This window comes from Nerophis ophidion, linkage group LG01, assembly GCF_033978795.1.
Source record: "Nerophis ophidion isolate RoL-2023_Sa linkage group LG01, RoL_Noph_v1.0, whole genome shotgun sequence".
NCBI lineage: Eukaryota > Metazoa > Chordata > Actinopteri > Syngnathiformes > Syngnathidae > Nerophis > Nerophis ophidion.
The window spans coordinates 69317763-69344204 of record NC_084611.1 but is presented as its reverse complement, the minus strand read 5'-3'; the positions used below and the strand labels follow the sequence as shown (position 1 = coordinate 69344204).

General features: G+C 41.3%; 5 non-coding genes and 1 pseudogene across 5 annotated transcripts; 2 read left to right on the top strand and 4 right to left on the bottom strand.

The window, feature by feature from the left end:
• Window positions 1-1599: 1599 nt before the first annotated feature.
• Window positions 1600-2677, top strand: LOC133560570 (general transcription factor II-I repeat domain-containing protein 2A-like; annotated as a pseudogene).
• Window positions 2678-22975: 20298 nt separating this feature from the next.
• Window positions 22976-23046, bottom strand: trnag-gcc (transfer RNA glycine (anticodon GCC)). Its single transcript has one exon. It is a non-coding gene; the product is annotated as a tRNA-Gly (tRNA).
• A 1215-nt stretch (window positions 23047-24261) lies between these two features.
• trnag-acc (transfer RNA glycine (anticodon ACC)) lies at window positions 24262-24332 on the bottom strand. The gene has a single exon. It is a non-coding gene; the product is annotated as a tRNA-Gly (tRNA).
• A 217-nt stretch (window positions 24333-24549) lies between these two features.
• Window positions 24550-24622, top strand: trnav-cac (transfer RNA valine (anticodon CAC)). Its single transcript has one exon. It is a non-coding gene; the product is annotated as a tRNA-Val (tRNA).
• Window positions 24623-25060: 438 nt separating this feature from the next.
• trnai-uau (transfer RNA isoleucine (anticodon UAU)) lies at window positions 25061-25132 on the bottom strand. The gene has a single exon. It is a non-coding gene; the product is annotated as a tRNA-Ile (tRNA).
• Window positions 25133-25666: 534 nt separating this feature from the next.
• On the bottom strand, window positions 25667-25740 carry trnan-guu (transfer RNA asparagine (anticodon GUU)). Its single transcript has one exon. It is a non-coding gene; the product is annotated as a tRNA-Asn (tRNA).
• Between the last annotated feature and the right edge of the window lie 702 nt (window positions 25741-26442).

Sequence of the window (26442 nt, the reverse complement as noted above, 5' to 3'; positions counted from 1 at the left end):
TTTGGTCAATTGACTTAGTTGGGATTTCCCTCTCTGCATGAAAGTTTAAAAGTAGCATTAATGAATGCAGTATGAAGATGAATGTTTTAATGTAGACACATATAATCATCATACTGCTGTGATTATATGCATCAAGTGTTCATTCAAGGCCAAGGCAATATATCGTATATCGCGATATGGCCTAAAAATATCGAGATATTTAAAAAAGGCCATATCGCCCAGCCCTACTTAGAACCGTTATTTGGCAAATATCGTTGATGTGAAACCAAGACGCCAGCAAGGAAAAATATCCATTTGTGAGGTATTTACATGATTAAAAGTCAAATTATTAGTTAACTCTTAAGAATCAGTATTCTACAAACTAATATAAAAATATCCACTGCAAAGGACAGTTTCTTAGGAAGTTAAACGTTTAAATACACTAAACTAAACAGCAGTGGTGTTACAATATCAAAATGTCATATCACACTTTTTGCATTATCATCACAGTATTGTTGAATGTGCTCAAAAAGTAATCATACCCACAATCATACCAAGTTGTATAAAAAAAAAAACCAACCTTACCAGACCCACATTATAGTTTCTTGGCAGAATAAACAATGTTTTACATTTGTTACACCGGATGTTTACTGTTTATGTCAGTTTAAAAAACACTTATTTAAAAGTTGTTTTTTTTGTTTGTCTTTGTGTGTTACTTCAATCAATCAATCAATGATTATTTATATAGCCCTAAATCACTAGTGCAGACATGGGCAAACTACGGCCCGCGGGTCACATACGGCCCGTTAGTCTTTTTTAATCCGGCCCGCCGAACTTGTCCAAATTATAGTAAAAATCTCCTTTTTTTCCCCTTTCCCTGCAATGCCCACGTTTCCCCAATAGATGGCGCACTCAAAACACATTGACCGTTGTTGGAGTGGCGCGTATTTCTCTTTATTTCACTTTAATTTTCACTTCGTTTCACATCACCATTAAGCCCTTCTGTAAAAATGAGCGGACCAAAGAGAAGGAAAGTGGACAGCGAATGCCGAGTGTTTAATAAGGAGTGGACAACAAAATACTTCTTCACTGAAGTCCGATCAACGGCTGTATGTCTGACAAGCCAAGAAGCTGTTGCGGTTTTCAAAGAGTACAATATCAGCCGTCACTTTGCCACAAAGCATGCAAACTATGCTAGCAAGCAGTCAACACAAGAACGGGCGGCTACTGCTCAGAGGTTGGCAGCTAATTTACAGAGTCAACAGAACTTTTTTCACCGACAAACTGCAATTCCAAGGCAAGTTATTTGCTGGCATTCAAATTAGCAAAGGCTAGCAAGCCTTTTTCCGAAGGCGAGTTTTTGAAAGAGTGCATTGTAGAGACAGCAGGTCTCTTGTGTCCGGAGAGCAAAGCCAAGTTTGAAAAAATCAGTTTAGCACGCAGGACAGTGACTCGCCGCGTGGAACTGATTGACGAAGATATAGTCAGCGAGTTAAACAAAAAGGCGGAGTCCTTTAAGTTATATTCACTAGCACTGGATGAAAGTAACGAAAGTAATCCCTCCTAATTTTTATTCGAGGGATTAACGACAGTTTTGAGATAACGGAGGAGCTTTTGAGCATGGAATCACTGAAAGGGAAAACGCGAGGAGAGGACTTATATGAACAGGTGTCTGCTGTCATCGAGAGAATGAAGCTACCTTGGAGTAAACTTGCCAATGTCACCACGGATGGATCGCCAAATTTAACTGGAAAAAACATCAGGCTGCTGAAAAGAATCCAGGATAAAGTGAAAGACGAAAACCCTGACCAGGATGTTATTTTACTTCACTGCATCATTGATCAGGAGTCTCTATGTAAATCTGTATTGCAGCTTAATCACGTCGTGGATCCAGTTGTAAAACTTGTTAACTTCATACGAGCAAGGGGACTTAATCATCGTCAGTTCATTATGTTCCTGGAAGAAACTAATGCGGATCACCAGGACCGACTCTACCACTCTCGCGTCCGCTGGTTAAGTTTGGGGAAAGTGTTTCAACGAGTCTGGGAGCTCAACGACGAGATTCACTCATTTTTTAATTTAATAGGGAAATCCGAAGAATTCCCCGAGCTGAGCGACACAAACTGGCTTTGTGACTTTGCGTTTGGTGTGGACATATTTTCACACATGAATGAGCTGAACGTGAAGCTATAGGGGGAAAGATCAGTTTGCGCACGACATGTACACAAATGTGAGAGCCTTCAAATCCAAGCTGGTTTTATTCTCCAGGCAAATGTCAAACAGATCTTTCGCACATTTCCCCACATTAGCCGTGCAGAAAGAGGCCGCCCGAAATGCGAAGAAATACTGCAAATCACTAAACGATCTGCACAGAGAATTTTGCCGTTGGTTCTGTGATTTTGAAAAAATTGACAAGTCACTTCAACTGGTGTCCTGTCCCCTGTCACAAGACCCCGAATCAGCACCGCAGGAGCTGCAATTGGAACTGATCGATCTTCAGTCTGACTCCGTCTCAAAGGAGAAGTTCAAGTCTCTTAAACTGAATAACTTTTACGCTTCACTTAGCGAGACAGCGTTTCCAAACCTCCGGAGGACGGCACAGAAGATGCTGGTGTTGTTTGGCTCGACCTACGTGTGTGAGCAGACGTTTAGCATCATGAAAATCAACAAAGTCCACAGATCCAAGTTAACTGACTAACACCTCAGATCTGTCCTGAGAATTGCCACAACAAAACTGACTCCAGACTTTGATGCACTGGCAAAAAAGGGAGACCAACAACACTGTTCCCACTGAAATGGTGAGTTTTTCTGCTGTGTTATGAAAAAATGCATATGGAAAGTTTAAAAGTGCGTCTTTTAATTAAGAGCAATGCGCATTTACGCACAGCAGCGGTACAGCAGCTTAATTAACACGCCGCACATTGCTCTTAATTTAAATTTAAATTTTCAGCTGCAGGTAGGATATTTAATACAGCCTATGTCTGTGTGCTTGGCAACGATACACGTGTACTGTTTGCGCGTGAAGGCGAGGGCGTCCGTGGCGAGTTTGTAGAGTGCGCGGTCAGGACAATCCATCCATGATTTTGCGGAGTTTAACACAAGTAGATATTATTGAGCTTGAGTATTTCGTTGTGTAATAATATGTTTTGAATGTTGAAAGTGATTCCATTTTTCAATAAATGTTGATTTCTTTAACTTTGCACCTTCGATTGAAACTTATTAAAAACAGACGCAATCTTAATAAATCACAGTGCGTATGTTATTTTAATCTATTTACATTTCCTCCTCACAGTATATGCGAAATAGTATGTAAATGCCATATCTTGCATATTCCTTGAGACAAATTTATTAACTGATAAGGGCTATTTTTCACATTTGAAAGACAGTTAATAAATCAGGTTGTAGTGTTCTTACTGTGCTATGAGGTTTGCACACACTATATTTAATGCTTTAGTATATCCGGCCCAAACACTCCCTCCAAATGCACCTGGCCCGGCACCTCTGTCAAATTTTAAAACCCATTGTGGCCCGCGAGTCAAAAAGTTTGCCCACCCCTCCACGAGTGTCTCAAAGGGCTGCACAAACCACAACACAAACCACAACGACATCCTCGGTAGAGCCCACACAACTTAAAATACCAGTTTATAATAATAAATAGGACTACAACATATGAACATTATTGTTGGGGAGATGTCGCATGGCTGCAGTTGTGTGACCCCGTGGATGCAAGAGTCCAGGAGAGAATTGAGTGAAGGTAAAATAATTTAATACTCATAAGAAACAAATAAACAGAAAGCAGTCTTGCATAGTAACATTTCCAAACATAGATGTATCCTCGAGCACTGAGGAGTGCTCGAGTGAAACATAAATAGGCACACGTTTGATTGACAGCAGGTGTGAACCGCTGCCAATCAACTAAAAGAGAAAAACAACAGTGCTCCGTGAATTAAACAGGAAATAACAAAATAAGAGCACTGAATAGGAAGTAAATACAAAACACGAAAAACTAACAGAACTGAAGTGACAGATTGTCACAATTATGTTTGTGTTCAATTACAGTAAGTATTTATATCCTAAACATTCCTGACACTTCATTTAACACACTGTGACATTTTTGTAACAATATCTTACCGTGGCTTTAACACTGTGACGATATCATACTATGAAATTTTGATATTGTTACATCCCTAACCATGATGTGATGTATACCTACCAGCCTTAACTTGAAGATGCTGGGATAACTCATATTTCAAATTTCATTCTTCATAATGCAATGTACTCAGGGTAAAAGAAAGCAATATTTCCCTGCTTGTTCCTGACAAACTGTGGACAGCATTTTATCCATCCATCTGGTCTGTAAATCTCAATCAGAACTAATTCACACAAACAAAGAACACGCATATACAAAATACTTACTTAGACATTGCTCATCAGTCTCCACATTTTCATTGGTGGCTGCAGGACCGGATGACTGCAGGAAGAAAAATAAAGTATCACATATTATATCTGCTGCCAGTTTAATGCACCACCACTATAACAGTCTACTCACCAATTGTAAAGTCCTTCTTGATCGTTTATTAGAGTCGACTTCTTTACCAGTTATTCTCCATCGTTTTCCAGGTTTTCATTTTGTCATTTTGACACTCCAATACTATGTAAACACAGACAAAGGTTGCTGGAATATACAGTGGAACTTCTTGTATATGCAAAACTCTATATTATATTGAAGCAGTGTATGTTCAGTAATTTATATTGTTCCACTTCCAATATTTATATCATTGTTATTTCCCTATGGGATGTATAAATTGTAGCTTATCACTTGCGATGCCTCGTGGAGGTAGGTATCATTGCTTCTAGCAAGGTGGTCGCGCTGTTGAATGCGGCTTTAATAGTTCTATTTTCGTAACACGGTTACGTTACAGTAGTTTAATAAATACTAACTTGTGTGTGTTAAAGTAATTTAAATACCAAAATAAAAACAATAAATTGTATTACTTACTTATCTTTAGTTGTTATTCCTTCAATGCCAAATTGATTCTTCCCATCGAAACGAAGTCACATCCGCCCACTAAATGCGCATGCGTGTTTCCGAGGAAGTGCAAATATGATTGGACAGATTCATGGGGCGCCGTGCCAAATCTCGCGAGGGTGTTGTTGAGACAGATCCATCCATCCATCCATTTTCTACCGCTTATTACCTTTTGGGGTCACAGGGGGCGCTGGCGCCTATCTCAGCTACAATCGGGCGGAAGGCGGGGTACACCCTGGACAAGTCGCCATGTCATCGCAGGGCCAACACACATAGACAGACAACTTTCACACTCACATTCACACAGTAGGGCCATTTTTTAGTGTTGCCAATCAACCTATCCCCAGGTGCATGTCTTTGGAAGTGGGAGGAAGCCGGAGCACCCGGAGGGAACCCACGCATTCACGGGGAGAACATGCAAACTCCACACAGAAAGATCCCGAGCCTTGAATTGAACCCAGGACTGTTGGAACTTCGTATTGTGAGGCAGACGCACTAACCCCTCTGCCACCGTGAAGCCCTGAGACAGATCCACGTCTCAGAATTTAGATAAAGTTTCTCCCTATATGTCCATCTGAAAATAATAATCTTTGCCTATGTGTAACTTTCAAAGGAAGGCAATTCAGAAAATTCACGCTTTCTATCAGACAGCGGCGGACATCACGCGTTGTTTTCCATCAGTTAACGTCAGAATAAGAAGAAGCGGGGAAACAGTAGGTGGCGTAACATTTGAACTTTGTCTGTGCGCCTACCTTAAAGTAAAACGAGGAAGAAGAAGAAGGGGAAAAAGAAGCGGGAAAGATTTTGGAGACGCTTGCGACATTAGACTTGGAAAGGTATCCTACTATTTTTTAGTTGGTCAACCACCTAATGTTGTAAAGTGAAAATATTTAACTGTTGTGACAATGGAGTGGTTCTTTGTGAGGTTGCGGTAACGCTAATGGCGTCTGCCCAACAAGTAATGTTAGCATACACTTCAATTAGATTACACAGTGCATATTAATTTGGGGGGTTTGACTGACAAATGTTTTATAATACTGTTGTATGTAAAGTAATAATCAACAAAGAAGGTCCGGGCTGAACTTTATTGGTAAGGCTGGCTAGTTGTAATAAATAAGAGCTGACACCCAAAAGTATTCAATGATTAACCAATTTGCCCCGCCATTTTGAAAGCAGCAGTACATTTGCTTACTTGCTGGCAGTGGCCCAGTATGTTTTATATCATGCTATTGATTGTATAAACTGCATATGTATTGGAAAATAAAGTAGGTATGTGTGTAATTGTTAAACATTCATTCATTTAAATGTAACCAGTATTATCAGACAGGTCTTGTTAAGACTACTTATGTGATATAAGAATAATTTTCCTGTGATACTTGTTTAAAAAGTTATAATTGTTTTAACCTGGTCAAAATGCAGTAATTTATGGTTAACCTCTTCAATCCAAAGTCATTGGGGCTCAAGATTTTATTCATGACCTTTTTGTTAAAAATGCCATTACTTTTTAATATGTACCCTATTATAAAAAGATGCAATCAACCCCTCGCACCTCAAAGTAGATACGAATTAAAATAAGAATTAAACTGTCTGGGTTAAGATTTTTTTTTACTATAGCCAGAACAATAATAAACAATAATTTTGTTTACTTGTTTTTGGCAGAAGTTAAATATGGTCACCCAAAAAGTTAACATCCACATGAGAGAATTTAAGGGGACACCTTCTGTCAAAAAATTATTTATGGGGCGTCATAAATCAATGATTTATGAGGGGTCAAGGTCAAATGTCAAGTGGGTGTGGCTTACCCCGGAAGAGGGTGGAGTTAAGACCTGAAGTGGGAGTGGTTTAACCAAGAAGAGGGTGGAGTTTTAACCAGGAAGAGGGTGGGGTTTTAACCAGGAAGAGGGTGGAGTTAAGACCTGAGTTGGGAGTGGTTTAACCAGGAGGAGGGTGGAGTTAAGTCCTAAAGAGGGAGTGATTTAACCAGGAAGAGGGTGGAGTTAATACATGTAGTGGGAGTGGTTAAACCAGGAATAGGGTGGAGTTTTAACCAGGAAGAGGGTGGGTTTAAGACCTGAAGAGGGAGTGATTTAACAAGGAAGAGGGTGGGTTTAAGACCTGAAGAGGGAACAAAGGAGGGTTCAGGTTGAGGTCAGTTTTTAAGGAAGCTGGAGAATGTCATCTGATCAGCATCTGACCAGCCATTTGACAGTTTAAATGTTTACGATCGTCGCACACCGAAGCTTGAGAATGTCATCTGATCCGCATCTGACCAGCCATTTGACAGTTTAAATGTTTACGATCATTTGAAACAACTTCCAGACTTCCCGAAAACATATTTAAACGATTGGGAGGAACTAATTAGGTTAAGGTTAACCATATGTTTGACCCTGCTTCGATGTATTGATGGCCGGGAATGTTACGTGGGAAGATGTGCACACAAGCACGCCCTCACACACACACACACACACACACACACAGTCACACATACACATTCACAGATACACATTCACACGCACACACACACACACACGCAGAGGGGCGTACAAAAGGGTGGTGTAAGGCTTAGTCGTTATTTGGAGCTTTATACATTAACGTAAAGACTTTGTTCGATTCGGCCATGATTAGTGAAACGCCTGTTTCGATTTATAAAAATAATAAAACTTACATTGACGCTCCGCAGAAAAGTCGAATGTTTCTAAATCGTATTCAGATGCCACCAACCGAGTCTTTGCGTGAGAAATGGGACTTGGAAGCGTACAGCATGGAGGGATCTTTTGGATTTGTATTCAGATACGAAATGGGGGATATCTGCTTATCTTAGCTAAAAGAAAGAAGAGACGGAAGCCCTTTCTCGATATTTTCATCGTTATCTACCATGAATGCGGAAGTTTTAAGTCTGACAATGCCCGATTTCCTGTGGCGTCATCCTTCACCGGTGGATAAACGCGTAAAAGGAAGCTTGTTTACTTACCCGACGATGGATGAGTTGAATGAGAGAAGAATTCTGTTCAGCGCTACTTGGGAGACGAAATCTTTAGCCTCGAGTCGTTGGTTTTTACGTGCCAGTCTCCGTGCTCCAAAAATCACCGGTACCTATCCGGCTCAGTGGACCGAGCCCGATGTCTTTTCCCTGGAGTCTTTCAATGATGAATGCGGGGTGTTTACACCGTTGGTGGTCGTACTCATCATGGCATGGCGAGAGCGAATGGTGCCGATGAAGGAGAAAATAAACGACTTGTTCCGAAGCAGTCGACAATGGAAAAGCATGCTGACGACGAGAAGAAAGTTGTCCTTTGAGACCACACCCCCGACGCAGGACGAAAGGACCTCCCCCGCTTCAGTTTCGACCAATAACCTTCAAGGAAACACCCCCTCCGCCGACTCGTCCAATACACTTTGAAAATCATAGCGTTAGTTTGATTGGTCGAGACTTTTTTTCGACCCTCCCTATATAAACAACCCCACCCTACAATTTTTTTTTCGACCAGACCATATTGGCTCCCTTTTTTGAACGCACGGATCTAAAACAAGAAAATGGCAAACAAGACCATCAGACGCGTAAAGACCCGTCTTATATCACAGGACGATTTTGAACCATCCGTAAACACGACTGATGAAGCAACCATGGCCGAGATCTTTAACCCTCCTGAAACAACGGCTGGATCGGAAGTGGTGAGCGACGATGAGACGTGTCGCTTCGGCAGATGTTTCTGCAGATGGGGGATGAAAACCGAGAACGCTACGCAGTCTTTGCCAGATGACGATAGGAAGGAGGAGGAAAAGTAGAATGACCTGATCATCATAACACCTCCGCCGTCCCCGCCACCATCCCCGTCACTTGGACCCCCCGTTGCACATCGATGATGAAACCGATGGGGGGAAGTGGTTGCTTTTCACCAGCACGGTGAAAACGGCCGTGTTTCATCTCCTCAACGAGGCCATCCGCCAGTTCAGGCAGAGCGAGTGTTACGGTTGTCGGGTGAACCATCCGAGCCAGAGAAACCACCCGTGCCTGGAACCCTATGAAGAGGACTTTCACCTGTACAACTACGACGGACTCATTAAGACTCTGCGTACGTCTAAATTCATTCAAGCCATTCAACGCTTGCTGATGCTTCGTCGCATCGAGGCTGAGGATTCAAGGGTTGAATCCTACGCCGACTCTCTGCTGTCTCAACTGAAATCTGAGAGAAATGTCTGGTGGGCCATAGATGACGTGTACACCGAGTTGGTACGGGGTGATGAAACGATTTTGAGACATCTGGATATGGTGACAGAGTGTTGGAATAATTACAAAAAAGATGGGTAATTATTGGAGAAAACTTTTAAACTCTATCGAGAACCACGCTGTTATTTACCCGTTGATTGACGCGATGGAAGCGTATGTTCTAAAACGAGACAAACCTCAAAAACTACAAATTATTCTTGATTATGCTCGCTCAAAGCCTACCTGGGAAGCTACCTGGAAATCTGTTGTCTCTCATGCTTTTGACTTTGACATTTTTGAAACAATTTTGAAGGAATGGGCTAAAGAAAAGTCTTTTCAACCTTCTCCTTACCGCGTGTTCATTTTATATGCTCTGTTTGTTGATATGTCGATGTATCGTCTACGATGCGACATCCCCGTCAACGTTTTGTTTGAACTACAAAAACTGCACGAAGCGATTAAATTCACCTACGGTACACCTGTTTTACATCAAACCTTGATTATAGTTTATAGTTTATAGAAAAATTGTTTTAGATACGCTGTGTGGTTTCCATGAATGAATAAAAACAAACTGTTTTAGATTCATTGTGTTGTTTCCATGAATGAATAAAAGAAATGTGTACCAAGCAACCCGAGTTCATTTCTCTTTGTCTTTCCACAATGAAGAAAGCTATGGAAAAAGCATACTATACACCCGCGCACCCGGGTAGTTTTGGAGGGGTAGATCGACTCCGTCGAGCTGTGCAGGATGAAACGGGGCAACGTGTCACAAAAGAAAAAGTTCAAGAATATTTAACGGGACAGGACGCCTATACACTCCATAAACCGGTTCGCATTCATTTTCCAAGAAACAGAGTCTTTGTCCCGCGACCTTTAACCCAGCTTCAAGCCGACCTCTGTGACATGCAAGCCTTGGCTGAATATAACGACGGTTATAATTATTTATTAACGGTCATAGATGTATTTTCCAAGAAGGCCTATGTGAGGGTTTTGAGGAGAAAGACGTCCGTGGAGGTGGTTAAATCGTTTCAATCGGTGTTGGGGGAAAGCCAGATTCCTCGCAAACTCCAAACCGACGCGGGAAAATAATTTTTTAACAAGAGTTTTCAAGCTCTGATGAAGAAACACAATATTGTACATTTTTCTACGGCCAGCGATCTCAAAGCTTCGGTGGTTGAAAGATTTAATCGTACTCTGAAAGGGAGAATGTGGAGATATTTTACAGCCAACAACACTAGGCGCTACCTAGACGTCTTACAAGACTTGGTAAAAAGCTACAATCACAGATATCACAGCAGTATTAAAATGAAACCGGTGGATGTGACTTTGGAAAATACCCCTCAAGTGTTTGAGAATCTCTACGGCTCATTCACAGCATTCAAACGCAAATACAAATTTGCCACGGGAGATATGGTGAGAATATCCAAAGTGAGAGGAGTGCTTGATAAAAAATATGAACAGAGTTTTACAGACGAGGTGTTTACAATAACACGACGTCTCCCTCGATCTCCCCCGGCATACAGACTGAAAGATTTTGACGGTGAAATAATAGAGGGTTCTTTTTACGAAGCCGAGTTGCAGAAAGTAAAAGAGAGCGAAGACAAGCGCTATCATGTGGAGGAAATTCTAAAACGACGTACGGTCGATGGCAAAAAACAAGTTCTAGTGCACTGGAAAAACTGGCCCGAAAAATTCAACAGTTGGGTGGACGCTGACCTCCTTACAAATGTATAAAACAATCTGATGCCTTTGATGAGCCTCACGGTCTAAAGATCATCGAGCATTATGGATCATTCCTGCAACGAGGGTTTTTACCTCACCTTACCCTCCAACGCCAGTCTCAACGTATTTAAAGAAAACAAAAGTTCCCATTACCAGATAGATTTAAGTCAACATATAGATTTAGAAGGCTCATGGGAGGTGGCCTTAACAGAGATTTCATACCCTCGCTCATGGTATAATGTTTGTAACGGAGCATTTTATGAATGGCTAAAGAGACCACCACCTGTGGGTTCTGAAAGCAACCCTGAAATGGGGATAGTTTGCCGTCAAGAATTGAGAGGAGGATGTTATGAGAACGTTACACGATTCATAAATGAACTGAATGAATCTTTACAAAAAATTGACAACGGTGTGAGGATAGCCTTTGACGATGTTAAAAAGCGAATCTCCTATCGATCAGGGGGTCAAACTCATTTTCGTTTTCCCCCTTCCCTGGCTTACATCATGGGAGTGCAACCTGGAGAGTGGATTAAGTTTAACCGTGGGTCGGCCCCCTATCCGGCGGATATAAACACCAGTTTCTACCATCTTTACTGTTACAGTGATGTGGTGCGAACTCAGATAGTAGGCGACGCTTATGCTCCTCTTTTGAGAATCGTGAGTGCAGGGGGAGCTTACGGTGAGATTGTCACCAAGTGTTTTAGCCCCGCCTACTATTTACCCGTCTCGAAATATCACATAGAAAAGATCAGGGTGGAGATTAAATCTGATCAGAACAAACACGTCGACTTCACCTTTGGAAAGACCATCGTGAAGCTCCACTTTAGACCCGTTAGAAAGTAAAACCAACAACAATGAGAATGAGTCAACCCATGCACGACCCTCTACGTTTAGTGGGTTATTACGAAAGCCAAGTGGGAGGTTCCCTCCCCGGTTTCACAGGTTCACCTGTGATGTACGGGCGTGGGATAGGCTCCGTGTTTTCCAGGTTGTTTCGTTTTTTATCACCTCTTGTGAAAAAAGGTTTTGCCCTGGTCAAACCTCATCTTAAAACAGCGGCAAAAAATATCGCTTCCGACGTATTCAGTCATGCCGTTGGAAAAATGGGTAGTGGGGTACAAGACGGATCAGGAGGAATACTGGTCCTGGCTAAACAACCCCGAAAGAGACCCCTGGGACGGCGTCTCTCAACGAGTGGTAAAAAACGCCATTGTCTGGGGAGAAGAAAATCAGTCGGTAAAAGGTTTTCAAAGAGAAGGACCGTCGTTCCCTCGCACGATATATTTTAAAAGAAAAAAGATGGCTCTTTTACATCAAAATTCGGCCGAATGCACGATGGCCGAGCTGGATTTATTTTCAGCTCCTATGACTCAGATGTCTATCGATGATAAATCCTACACAGAAGTCCTGCCGCTATCCGCCATCACCGACGGGGGTCCTATTGAATTTTTCATCCCGGGAGAAGGTGAAAAGTACTTGGATCTGAACGACACATTACTTTACCTGCGGGTTAAAATTACCCGCGCCGATGGATCAAATATCTCTCTCTTGCAACCCCTCTAGGTAACCGTACATTTTCAAACGTGCGTAAGCGGTGGTAAAAGCACCGACAAATACATTATTTGTGTTACCGGGAAGCACCACGCTGTTTTTACTGTATTGCCATTGCACCATAGAAATTTGCTCGTTGAGAAAGGAAAAATATTCAACCTGATATTTTCCTGAAAGTACAAAGTCGAAAAATACTTCACTTTTTCTCACCAAGGTGGTCTGAGTTCTATTGTGCCTCGCCGCAAACTTTCCCCAAAGGCTGTTTAAACAGAGTTTTGACATTTGTCTCTTGGCAGGGTTGGGTTCGATTTTTTCAGCATCCAGCTGTATTCCCTGATTTTCACGATATTCACGAATGTACTTTTCCCTGCTTTCTGCATCGACGGCTTCTTTGGGATACCCTGAAGCTTCTTGCTTACCCTTTAAGAAAGTTTGAACATAACCCGTAAAAACGGTTTCGCTCTGTTCTTCAAAGTGCCACACCTCCGTAATCTTACCGACTCTGTATCCCAGCTGTAAAGCTTTGTTGAATTCGAGCGTGACCCAGACTCCCGTCAATGCCCTTCCTTCCTCATCATGTTCGCAGGGTTCCAGCTGGTTATTGTTTTCTGCGCATGTGTGGCAAAGTGTAAACACTAGTTTACCCTTGACCGTTCTGTAGGGTAGCACAGGGAAATAGAGACCTCGAGGAGGGTGAACAACGGCTCTGACCAGACCGAAATAGTTTCCAACATCGTCAAAATCCGTGTGGATGATGACAGGATTACCCAGGGGGTAAGGAAATGCGCTGTTGACGTACGGGTAGAGAGAGGTGACATCCTCATACAATACACGCTGGTTCTCACCCGCCGTGTGCCTCAAGCAAAAGGCGCTTGTCCTACCTCCATAAAGAGCGTCTCGAGGCATGAGAGGTGCGGGGTAATTGCGTGTTTTGAGAAAGTCTATTACCCTAGGGTTTGATTTTTTCATTTCATTCCACTCATGCTCTCGATGACGATGATGTTGACCTTGTGGTCGCGCTTTAACGCTTTAATTTTTTCCTCGGTAGCCTTGTGCAACTCCTCGAACGGTGTGTTTGTCAAAGGGCATACAGCACTGGGTTCGAAACACGTCGGGCATCCGTGATAAAAACACCCCTGAAATTCCCAGACGAATGGTTTGCCACCGATTATAGCAAACCCATCCACAAAGTATGCCCCCATCTGTTTTTCGCCTTTGTTTAAAGCAAGCTGAATGAAAATACCACGACGATGCGACTCCCATTCTAACCATTGGATAACAACCCTCGGTAGTTATCCGGGGAAGGTATGGCTAGAGAACGTGGCTCGAGGAAATTAGGCACAAACACCTTCATGCAGGCCGAGGCTATGGTGATACGGGAGAAGGGGTCAACACCCGTCTCGCTCGTAAACTCGGCTCTAAATTTGATGCAACCCTCACGAAGAACATTGACGTCGTTTTTACAGTAGTGTACCGCTTGTTTTTGGAAATCAAAGACCTCGCTTTTCTCATTTTGATACGACGTCTCAAACTTGGTGCGTTCAACAGGCGTCATGCGTTCTACACCGTAATTGCTGATTGCGGGGTATTTTCCGACATAATTTAAATGTTCCTCCGAACTAAATTTGTGAGGAAAATACCCCTTGGACCAGCAATCACCGAGTCCTAACGCTTTTGGCATAGCGCTAAGCGGCATGGTAAGGAAGGAAAGCGAGTCAATGTATTTTTGCCAAAAATCAGGGTCTTTAAAACAGAGAACTTTACTCCCCTGCATGATAATTAAGGGTGCTATACCCAGCTGTACCATGCCTCTCAGAATCAAGTAACCGTCAAATCCTCTCGAATTGTGGGCTATAAATGTAGGTTTAAGATAACGATGTTTCCTGAAATGATTGAGGAAAACTGTAACACAATCCAGTCCAAAAGCACACCACTCTTCTCCTTGCAGCGTCTTAGTACAGACTAGAACGGGAATGTGAGTGTGATTGTCGTCGACAAACGTCTCAAAATCATAGAATATGATATTATCATTGTGGTTTACTTCACATGGTTGGGGTTGTATATAGCAAAGATGTCGTGTTTCAGGTGTCTCTGTCACTGCGGGGTAACTCTTCTCTACATATTTGACATTTTAACTTAGGGCACGTGTGTTTAGCGATACCTGTAGCCACAGGTACATCGTAAAATAGGTTGCAATTAAGGCATTTCTTTCGCCGATCGCAGTTGCTGACGAGTTTTTCCATAACCCGATGTTTTACCCTGTGTCTGATGAGACATGCAGGAGAACGACACCACATGTTGCAATCCCTGCAAAGCACAGTTTTCCCCTCTATTTTTACACAGCCGTTTTGTGTACAGACCAAGCAATAACCGTCGCATTTGTGTCTGTTGGGTTTTTCGTACCCTTGGTAACAGTAGTGACAAACGTACGGTTTTGACAAAAAACCTTTAATGTTGATGATACCGCTGTAATGATTCTGAGATAAATACAGATACAACGGATTTTCTGATTTGGGGTAATCCGTCTCGAACCGTGAGAGGGGTTGTTGGCCCTCTTCTCTATACAGTATGACAATTTTACGACGTACCACTTTTTCAAATTCACGAATATGACTGAAAGTGACGGAAGTCTGTTCGTCTAAGCCCGCTTTTCTCTGTATTTTTTCAGCCTCCGCCTCAGCCTGGCTATCTGTAAATTCAGGATGTATCAGACTTGCTAGGCTAATGGCAAAACAGAGTTGATTATTCGAGTTTAATGGATTGTATAGATAACGAGCTTTTTTTCTGTGGATTTCATGTTCCAAAAGGGTTTCGATTTTTCTTCTTACACCACCTCGAGGGTTATGTACCACCTGGACCATCACCTGTATTTCTTCATCGTTCAATATTTCAACGTTTGATTGTACCAACAGATCTAACACGTCTTGAAAAGCATTCATCACAGCCCCGGCATCGTTTCGAAATGTAAATGAAGTATGTTGATTTGCACTTTCACCGGATAACTCCATAGTTACCATCTCTGTCAGCTTTTTAAGGCTCCCCAAGACTCCACGGTAAAATGTGGCGTAATCTGTTACATCGTTTTTTTGAGGAAAAGTTAAAACGCTGGATAGTTGTATATTGTTGAATGTTTCCCTCCTCAAGACATTTACCCCATCACCCCTCTGGGTCTCATTTGAAATTGATTGGTCAGCCGTTGACGGTTGGTCCTGCATGACCCCCACCACCTCCGAAAATTCCAAACATTCCCCCGAGGGTTTCGCCCCTCCCAACACCTCTTGATGTTGTGTAGAGGCTTGTGTGTTTGTGTTTGAATTTAACACATTAAGAGCATCTTGCAAAGACGGATCATCGTTTGGTTCCCATTCTATCTGGTTGTTTGGATCTAAATGATGATTACAAACGTCTTCATCTTCTACAATAACTACATCTAATTCAGATGGAACTACAGCCATTATATTTCTCTAAAGAAAAATAGAAAAAATAATTTGAATTGAACAAATATAACAAACCAGTATGTATCAAATCATGTCTGCCATCTTCATGAGAGTGCGAGCCAATATACGATGGTACTGTTTCAGCCTTCTTCTGTTTCTATCATGTTTGTCGAGCTGGCGGGCGCATCTAAGCTTCCTCTTGCGTTTGTTGCCTGTGGAATAAAAAAATAAAAAAAATTAAACAAATATATATATATACCGGCTTTAACCACATGTGGCGCTGCCATCTCCACTCACGCAAGCATAGCCGGAAATAAACCCACCCCCTCCTTCCCCCGGACCCCGCCTACTACTCCCGGCGGGAAATTCATTTGAGCGAAAGACATTGGAGTGAGAGGAGCTCTTTAAAGCTCCTGAGAATCTTAAAAAAAAGCTTACAGAAAACGAGAAAAACTTACAGCGGGTGCCTGTCGGACATTCACCGTCGTTTTTGATGATTTCCCCTCGGAGCAAGGATTCAATGTCTGGAGTGTTTGACGGAATCAACCCTTCTCCTAGCGGTAATGGCCGACTCTCTTCGACGGCCGTTGACGAACCCGCCAGCGTTAACGGTGACGGAGATAAAAATGGAAAATCTGTAAGTAAATATATGTATATATATACATATATATATATATATATATATATATATATATATATATATATATATTGTATACTGCATGTTTTTTTCTTGTAAAATGAGAATTATTTGACTCACCACACTGGGATTGTGTTAAAGGGATCGCGTTGGACTCTTCCGGCGAATCCTCTATAAAACAAAATAATGAATACAGATAATATTAAATAATTCGAAGGTTCAAACACACCTCGATAATCATCTTCCAACTTTGTAAGATCGATCAAACAAAGTTCTTCGTCTTTCACTTCGTCGTCATCGGCTGGTAAAAAAAAAAAAAAAAAAGTATTACAACGTCATACACGTGCAATGCTTTTAACGTTTAAATGCTTAAATGGAGTTAAACCATTGTCTAATAACGTGGTAAAAACGGAGGTAATGAAATGAATACAGTAAAAAAAAATCAGTACTTACACAAAAGGATTGGAGACTCTGTTAGGAGATCCCTTGGTGGTGGGTGAATTTCAACTCGATGTTCGACTGTTTTTAGTTCGAATAAATACTTATTATAGTAACATTAAACAAACGTGTTCCAAGGAATAAAAAAATAATTACCTTTCATTCTGCAAATCTCGGTTACACTGTGCTCTGAGATAGTTTCTCCAACCGTTTAAATATGTTTTCGTGAGGTATGGAAGTTGTTTCAAACGATCGTAAACATTTAAACTGTCAAATGGATGGTCAGATGCTGATCAAATGACATTCTCAAGCTTCGGTGTGTGCGTGTGAATGTGTATGTGTGTGCGTGTGTGTGTGTGTGTGTGTGCATGTGCGTGCGTGTGTGCACATCTTCCCACGTAACATTCCCAGCCATCAACACATCGAAGCAGGGTCAGACATATGGTTAACCTTAACCTAATTAGTTCCTCCCAATCGTTTAAATATGTTTTCGGGAAGTCTGGAAGTTGTTTCAAACGATCGTAAACATTTAAACTGCCAAATGGCTGGTCAGATGCTGATCAGATGACATTCTCAAGCTTCGGTGTGCGACGATCGTAAACATTTAAAGTTTCAAAAGGCTGGTCAGATGCTGATCAGATGACATTCTCAAGCTTCCTTAAAAACTGACCTCAACCTGTACCCTCCTTTGTTCCCTCTTCAGGTCTTAAACCCACCCTCTTCCTGGTTAAATCACTCCCTCTTCAGGTCTTAAACCCACCCTCTTCCTGGTTAAAACTCCACCCTCTTCTTGGTTAAATCACTCCCTCTTCAGGTCTTAAACCCACCCTCTTCCTGGTTAAAACTACACCCTCTTCCTGGTTAAAACTCCACCTTCTTCCTAGTTCAACCACTTCCACTGCAGGTCTTAACTCCACCCTGTTCCTGGTTAAATCACTCCCTCTTCGGGTCTTAACCCCACCCTCTTCCTGGTTAAAAGCCCCACCCTCTTCCCGGTTAAAATACCACCCTCTTTCTGGTTAAAACTCCACCCTCTTCCTGGTTAAACCACTCCCACCTCAGGACTTAACTCCACCCTCTTCCGGGGTAAGCCACACCCACTTGACCTTGACCTTTGACCCCTGACCTTTGTACTTGACCTTTGAACTTGACCCCTCATAAATCATTGATTTATGACCCCTCATAAATCATTGATTTATGCCCCCTCATAAATCGTTGATTTATGACCCCTCATAAATCATTGATTTATGACCCCCCATAAATCATTTTTTGACAAAAGGTGTCCCCTTTATTTCTCTCACATGGAGTGACCCCTATATATATGAATATTTTCCATTTATATTATAGTTCCATCAATCCATCTATTTTCTACTGCTTTTCCCTTTCGTGTCTTGGGGGGAGCTGGAGCCTATCCCAGTTGCGCTCGGGCGGAAGGCGGCGTACACCATGGACAAGTCAACACAGATCGACAGACAACATTCACACACTCGCGTCACTTTAGTGATGCCAATCAACCTATCCCCAGTTTGTGATCCAAAATTTATTTTTTCATTTACAGGATGGACAAAAAAGAAATGACTACAAGAAAGAGGTTAAGAGTTCCCACAAAGAAAAATGAAGGACCTGCATAATTGTCCTCCCCCAAATGAGCAATCAGGTAAGTCTCTATGTATGTGTGGCAAAGTGGACTATGGTTACACCAAATTGCAGTTACATGTAGCTAACAAACTGGAAAAATTACTTTATTTGTTTGTTTAGTATTTAAAGAACAGCTGAGAATGCCACCTTGGGAAAGTCGCCCCAAGGAAGTTAGGTAACAGTACCCTAATTGTAATGTGGCCACACACCTCTAAGACAGCGATGGGCAAGCTCATCCTACTACACATGCTTTAAAATCCAAATAGGGATGGGGAGAGGGAATAATCATAACATTTTTGTCCAAATGAGGTGACAGATACCAGTCCAATTTTGTATACTTAAATAAAACATTTTAAACACTTTCTCTTTTGCACTCTCTTTCAGATTGTTTTGCATTCGTCAGATGGGAGGACGGTTATACCGGCAAAATCTTTACAAGAGTAGACATTTTGTCAAGAGATTAAGCTCCTGTGCAGATCTTAGATCTTAAAACAGGAGATTCTGTTTTAGCAAGGTGGTCAGATGGTAAATTTTATAGGGCAACTGTTGAATATATTTTAGGAAAAGATCAGACTCAGTCACCAAAAGGCTGCCAAACTCCACAGGAGTCATTTTTAAATATGTTGGAAGCCAGTAAGCCATCACATTCAACATCAGGGTCTGACACCATAACAGTAGATCGGAACCCACTGTCTGAACATGAAAATATCACAGCACTGAATCTATCAAGTGATGGGGGACTTGCAACAGGCAGCAACACTGCCTATGGGTAAGCTTGACATTTATTATGGCTAATGGGTATATTATATTGCTCATCTGATGCTGAATTGGATGTTTGTTTAGAGGGTTTAAGTGCAGTTCTCCTTTAATATTTTTGATGGACGGAACCTTTTAATTAGCGATTGTCTACGGCCATGCATACAGTCAAAACACCAGATGCTACTCCACAAAAATAAATAAATAAAAATACATTCTCCAATTAAACAGCTTTGTAAGCCAATTCTAATACACTAGATAGTAACAGTTAATGTAAACCTTTCAACTAATTAACTTTTCTAATGATTACAACTGTGTGTATACAGATAATTGTAAGCTTCTGACTGTATTAAAAAACTGCAGTCGCACATGGTCATTACATTTTTTTAAGTACCAAAAACATGGCATTAAAAGCATTACATTTGATTTGCATTATTATTATTATTGCATTGCAATGCATAGATTTGATACCTGTAGAAACTCTGATGTGGCAAAATTACGAATGGCTGATTATTATGTTCTTGCCTTGCAGCGTATGTCCTGAGATGCGGTACCCTTCCTGATTGGGAGAATGTTGAGGAGGCCAAGCTGAAGAAAGCTTTGGTAAACAAATGTCGGGCCAGAGCAGGTTTTAAGTAGGCTCTTGTACCTGCCAAGTTCATTTTGGGGTAGGATGTTTCCTTGGTAAACATGTTAATATTTTGGATCAAGTTTGCGCAGTATATATTGTAAAAAATTGCCCCATGATGTAGCTTTTAGAACCACGTTATACTGTGACAATGCATATTGAGCTGTGCTGTGTCAAGCTAATTTGGCTCTGATGCAACCTCACTAACAAGCTAGCGGCTAATATCCCTTCACAGTGCAAAGTTGTTTCCAAATTAAAAAAAAAATACAACTGGAAATGACGCAGTATGTTACTGCTTACATAATGAGGTATATTAGTAGCTTTTGTAACCAATTTCAAAATGTTTCAATGATCATTTGTGTACCCAATGTCATATTGTTATCGCAGGAGCCCGTTCTATTGTTTACAACAGTGTTTCTTAATCATAGAGCTAGGGCCCACTGTTTGGCTGCGAGTACCCCTTGGAAGCCGCCAATAAATTTCTGTTTCTTAGCTGTGGTCCATCCATATGGGCCGCAATGGTACTCGGTTGTAATACACTTTAGTGTAAGAGGACTAATTCAGTGTTTATATTTCAGTTGACCCCAGACCCCTTTGTAGTGGAAAAGTTGGTCGTGCCCCAAGATAAAAAATGTTAAGAATCCGTGGTTTTCAATGTGTGATTGTTTTTTGTATGTAGACCAGTTCCAGACAGCACGGTTACAATTTTATTAATGTATTTCAGTTTTTACTTGGAATATTTCAAATATGGAAATGTAGTCATTTACTCACCCTGTTACTGAGATGAAGTCAAGTGTTGTTTTTTTTAACTAAGGGACATGGTTTGCTCAACAAGGAGTTAAAAAAACTACACCTGACTTTTTCACAATAAAAAAGTGAGTACTTAAGGTTAAATTCATTTATTTTTGTATTTGTTTTATTATTTGTATTTTGTTTTCTATGTTGTTTTAAGTATTGTGAATGTCAATATGTACATTATGTATGTACTAATTAACTACATTTAAATGTTTGTATTTAATCTATTTTTATATATCATATTTTGTATTTTTGTGTAGCCAAATAAAGTGATACACCTTTCATTATTTGAGTATTTGTTTAGTGTTATTTCTAATTAAGTCAGATAATGAATATTTAAATTGGACTCTCAATTTGTTCTCATGATTCTCAAATTTGAGATATGATAAGACATTTAAGAGAAATAATCAAGACATGAAAAAGACATACATAAGATCTCTTTTGTTGCTCATACATCTCATTTCTTTCTCTTTTTATTGTAATTAAAAATAAATGAGACATAATTGAGATCAGTCGCATACATATATGAGCTCTGCTCAGTGTATCCCACTTCTCAAATATTGCTCAAATGGTTGTCTCAGCTCAACCTCCTTTGTCTCAGTGATGTCTTGTCTCTTTTTAGCGTATTCATTGCTCCTAAGGGTCCCTTAGGAGCAATAAAAGAGAAACAATTGATCACAGAATTAGACAGAAATGAGAAGCTCAAAATGCTCTCAAGATACGAGATTAAGCAACAGATGAGCAAGCACATTTTTGCTATGGGGGTTATCACGTTCGCCTCACACGCAAAAGGTCCCCTGTTCGAAACAGGGTAGAAACAAGCCTTTTTTTGACTTTACTTCTTACTTTTATACATAAACCGGGAAATAAATAATAGCAAGGTCCTGTGTTTTTATCATGAAGTAGTTTGCAACATACCTGATCAGCTCATGTTCAGCTGAGCACACACAACACCAAATTTAGAGGGTTCTCATATACGCAGACCTCAGGCTTCAACATCATGAATGCTGGGTTCCATGAAAATGTCATGCACAAACCAGTGAAATCTGTCATTCGTTCAAGTCACTGTATTCTCCGGCGTTGGATGGATTGTAACTGTACTGTTGAGATTGACTTATAGGATGTTTAAACTCTCACCTTAGCAGGAATCATAAATGTAATTCCCAAAGAGTTAGAGAAGACAGCTGTGGGCTGAATGGGTGTTGGCCTTTGTTTCAATACAAGAATCAGTCAAAGATTCACCTGAAACCTAAACCTTAGCAGAGAATGGTTTCAATCCATCGACCTCTGGGTTATGGGCCCAGCACGCTCCCGCTGCGCCACTCTGCTGTCTTAAACCTAACATGGCTTACTCTGGTTGGTATCCAGACAAACTACTAGTAACAAAGTGATTTGGAACCCAAATGAAGTCGTGTTTATTTCTGAGTGCTGGTTTTGTCCACATTTAAAAAGGCATTTCTTATTAAAAAATTGTAGTCAACATCAAACTCTGTGGATCCATTGGGATTTCATTCAAAACGAATAGAAGTTAGGCCCACATTCACGTGGTTTGAGAACAAACTGAGAAAGTGATACAGAAAAAACACCAAGTCACTGACAGGATTTCAGCTAAACATCTCCCGTTTAAAAAACAGGTATCTTGACTGACAGCTACAGCGGCTGGAACATCATGGATTTCAACTTGATGCCTATAACCCTATACTCAACAGGTAGCCAATTTGAGGGGAGAGCATTGATTATCAGTATTTTAAACAAGCACGGTTGCAAACGTGACACACGTTTTATCTCAAAACCATTGTGCCAATTTAGAGAAGGACACGGGCTGTACAAGAAAACCCTCAAACTGTGCTCGTGGCAAAGTGTCGTCCCTGTGTGGGCTTGAACCACCATCCTCTCAGTTAACAGCCGAGCGCGCTGACCAATTGCGCAGCAGAGACTGACTTTTGAATTTGATTCATTACTCCCCCAATTATTAGAAAATCTCTTGTTACGATGGCCCAATGTCATTGTCTTTGGATGGGAGTAACTTGTAGTACTCTGCTTCAGTCTTTGGTAAGTCCAATATGCCTTCTGAGTGGAATGCCTGTGTCTTGCGGTTGTCACAAACATTGCTTTTGTCCCTTATGAATATTATTTAAAATCTAAAAAAAGGAACATATGCATTGGCCGGGAATCGTACCCGGGTCTCCCGCATGGCAAGCGATAATTCTTCCACTGAACCACCAATGCCTGCATAACAACTTTTGTTCATGAACTCGGTTAAGAGGAAGAGCGTTTGAAATGCTACGAAGTGGAACACATTCTATGTGCACAAGGGATATAACAACATCCACAAAAGGCAAGAAATGCAATGCAGTTAATAACAGCAATGAGACTTGCGAGCCACATGTTTTCCATCGGCCGAATATCAACTTAAACTCTCACCTTAGCAGGAATCATAAATGTAATTCCCAAAGAGTTAGAGAAGACAGCTGTGGGCTGAATGGGTGTTGGCCTTTGTTTCAATACAAGAATCAGTCAAAGATTCACCTGAAACCTAAACCTTAGCAGAGAATGGTTTCGATCCATCGACCTCTGGGTTATGGGCCCAGCACACTCCCGCTGCGCCACTCTGCTGTCTTAAACAGAAAAGGGCTTACTCTGGTTAGTATCCAGACAAACTACTAGTAACAAAGTGATTTGGAACCCAACTGAAGTCGTGTTTATTTCTGAATGCTGGTTTTGTCCACATTTAAAATGGCATTTCTTATTAAAGAATTGTAGTCAACATCAAACTCTGTGGATTCACTGGGATTTCATTCAAAACGAATAGAAGTTAAGCCCACATTCACGTGGTTTGAGAACAAACTGAGAAAGTGATACAGAAAAAACACCAAGACACTGACAGGATTTCAGCCAAACATCTCCTGTTTAACAAACAGGCATCTTGACTGACAGCTACAGCGCCTGGAACATCATGGATTTCAACTTGATGCCTATAACCCTATACTCAACGGATAGCCAATTTGAGGGGAGAGCATTGATTATCAGTATTTTAAACATGCACGGTTGCAAACGTGGCATACGTTTTATCTCAAAACTATTGTGCCAATTTGAGAAGGACACGGGCTGTACAAGAAAACCCTCAAAATGTGCTCGTGGCAAAGCTTCGTCCCTGGGTGGGCTTGAACAACTACCCTCTCAGTTAACAGCCGAGCGCGCTGACCAATTGCGCAGCAGAGACTGACCTCTAAATTTGATTCATTACTCCCCCAATTATTAGAAAATCTCTTGTTACGATGGCCCAATGTCATTGTCTTTGGATGGGAGTAACTTGGAGTACTCTGCTTCAGTCTTCGGTGAGTCCATTATGCCTTCTGAGTGCAATGCCTGTGTCTTGCGGTTGTCACAAACATTGCTTTTGTCCCTTATGAATATTATTTAAAATCTAAAAAAAGCAACAGATGCATTGGCCGGGAATCGGACCCGGGTCTCCCGCATGGTAAGCGAGAATTCTTCCACTGAAACACCAATGCCTGCATAACAACGTTTGTTCATGAACTCGGTTAAGAGGAAGAGCGTTTGAAATGCTACGAAGTGGAACACATTCTACGTGCACATGGGATATAACAACATCCACAAAAGGCAAGAAATGCAATGCAGCTACTAACAGCAATGAGACTTGCGAGCCACATGTTTTCCATCGGCCGAATATCAACTTGTAAATCTTGACAAAGGTGTGTTCTTGCAGCAGTTTCCATGGTGTAGTGGTTATCACATTCGCCTCACACGCGAAAGGTCTCCTGTTCGAAACAGGGTGGAAACAAGCCTTTTTTTTACTTCACTTCTTACCTTTATACATAAACCGGGAAATAAATATTAGCAAGGTCCTGTGTTTTTATCATGAAGTAGTTTGCAACATACCTGATCAGCTCATGTTCAGCTGAGCACACACAACACCAAATTTAGAGGGTTCTCATATAGGCAGACCTCAGGCTTCAACATCATGAATGCTGGGTTCCATGAAAATGTCATGCACAAACAAGTGAAATCTGTCATTCGTTCAAGTCACTGTATTCTCCGGGCGTTGGATGGATTGTAACTGTACTGTTGAGATTGACTTATAAGATGTTTAAACTCTCACCTTAGCAGGAATCATAAATGTAATTCCCAAAGAGTTAGAGAAGACAGCTGTGGGCTGAATGGGTGTTAGCCTTTGTTTCAAAACAAGAATCAGTCAAAGATTCACCTTAAACCTAAACCTTAGCAGAGGATGGTTTCGATCCATCGACCTCTGGGTTATAGGCCCAGCACGCTCCCGCTGCGCCACTCTGCTGTCTTAAACCTAAAAGGGCTTACTCTGGTTAGTATCCAGACAAACTACTAGTAACAAAGTGATTTGGAACCCAACTGAAGTCGTGTTTATTTCTGAGTGCTGGTTTTGTCCACATTTAAAATGGCCTTTCTTATTAAGAAATTGTAGTAAACATCAAACTCTGTGGATCCATTGGGATTTCATTCAAAACGAATAGAAGTTAGGCCCACATTCACGTGGTTTAGGAAAAAACTGAGAAAGTGATACAGAAAAAACACCAAGACACTGACAGGATTTCAGCCAAACATCTCCCGTTTAACAAACAGGCATGTTGACTGACAGCTACAGCGCCTGGAACATCATGGATTTCAACTTGATGCCTATAACCCTATACTCAACGTATAGCCGATTTGAGGGGAGAGCATTGATTATCAGTATTTTAAACAAGCACGGTTGCAAACGTGGCACACGTTTTATCTCAAAACTATTGTGCCAATTTAGAGAAGCACACGGGTTGTACAAGAAAACCCTCAAACTCTGCTCGCGGCAAAGTGACATCCCTGGGTGGGCTTGAACCACCATCCTCTCAGTTAACAGCCGAGCGCACTGACCAATTGCGCCACAGAGACTGTCTTCAAAACTTGATTCATTACTCCCCCAATTATTAGAAAATCTCTTGTTACGATGGCCCAATGTCATTGTCTTTGGATGGGAGTAACTTGGAGTACTCCACTTCAGTCTTCGGTAAGTCCAATATGCCTTCTGAGTGGAATGACTGTGTCTTGCGGTTGTCACAAACATTGTCACAAACCAGTGAAATCTGTCATTCATTCAAGTCACTGTATTCTCCGGGCGTTGGATGGATTGTAACTGTACTGTTGAGATTGACTTATAAGATGTTTAAACTCTCGCCTTAGCAGGAATCATAAATGTAATTCCCAAAGAGTTAGAGAAGACAGCTGAGGGCTGAATGGGTGTTGGCCTTTGTTTCAATACACAAATCAGTCAAAGATTCACCTGAAACCTAAACCTTAGCAGAGGATGGTTTCGAAGCATTGATTATCACTATTTTAAACAAGCACGGTTGCAAACGTGGCACACGTTTTATCTCGAAACTATTGTGCCAATTTAGAGAAGGACACGGGCTGTACAACAAAACCCTCAAAATGTGCTCGTGGCAATGCATCGTCCCTGGGTGGGCTTGAACAACTATCCTCTTAGTTAACAGCCGAGCGCGCTGACCAATTTTACCGCAGAGACTGACTTTTAAATTTGATTCATTACTCCCCCAATTATTAGAAAATCTCTTGTTACGATGGCCCAATGTCATT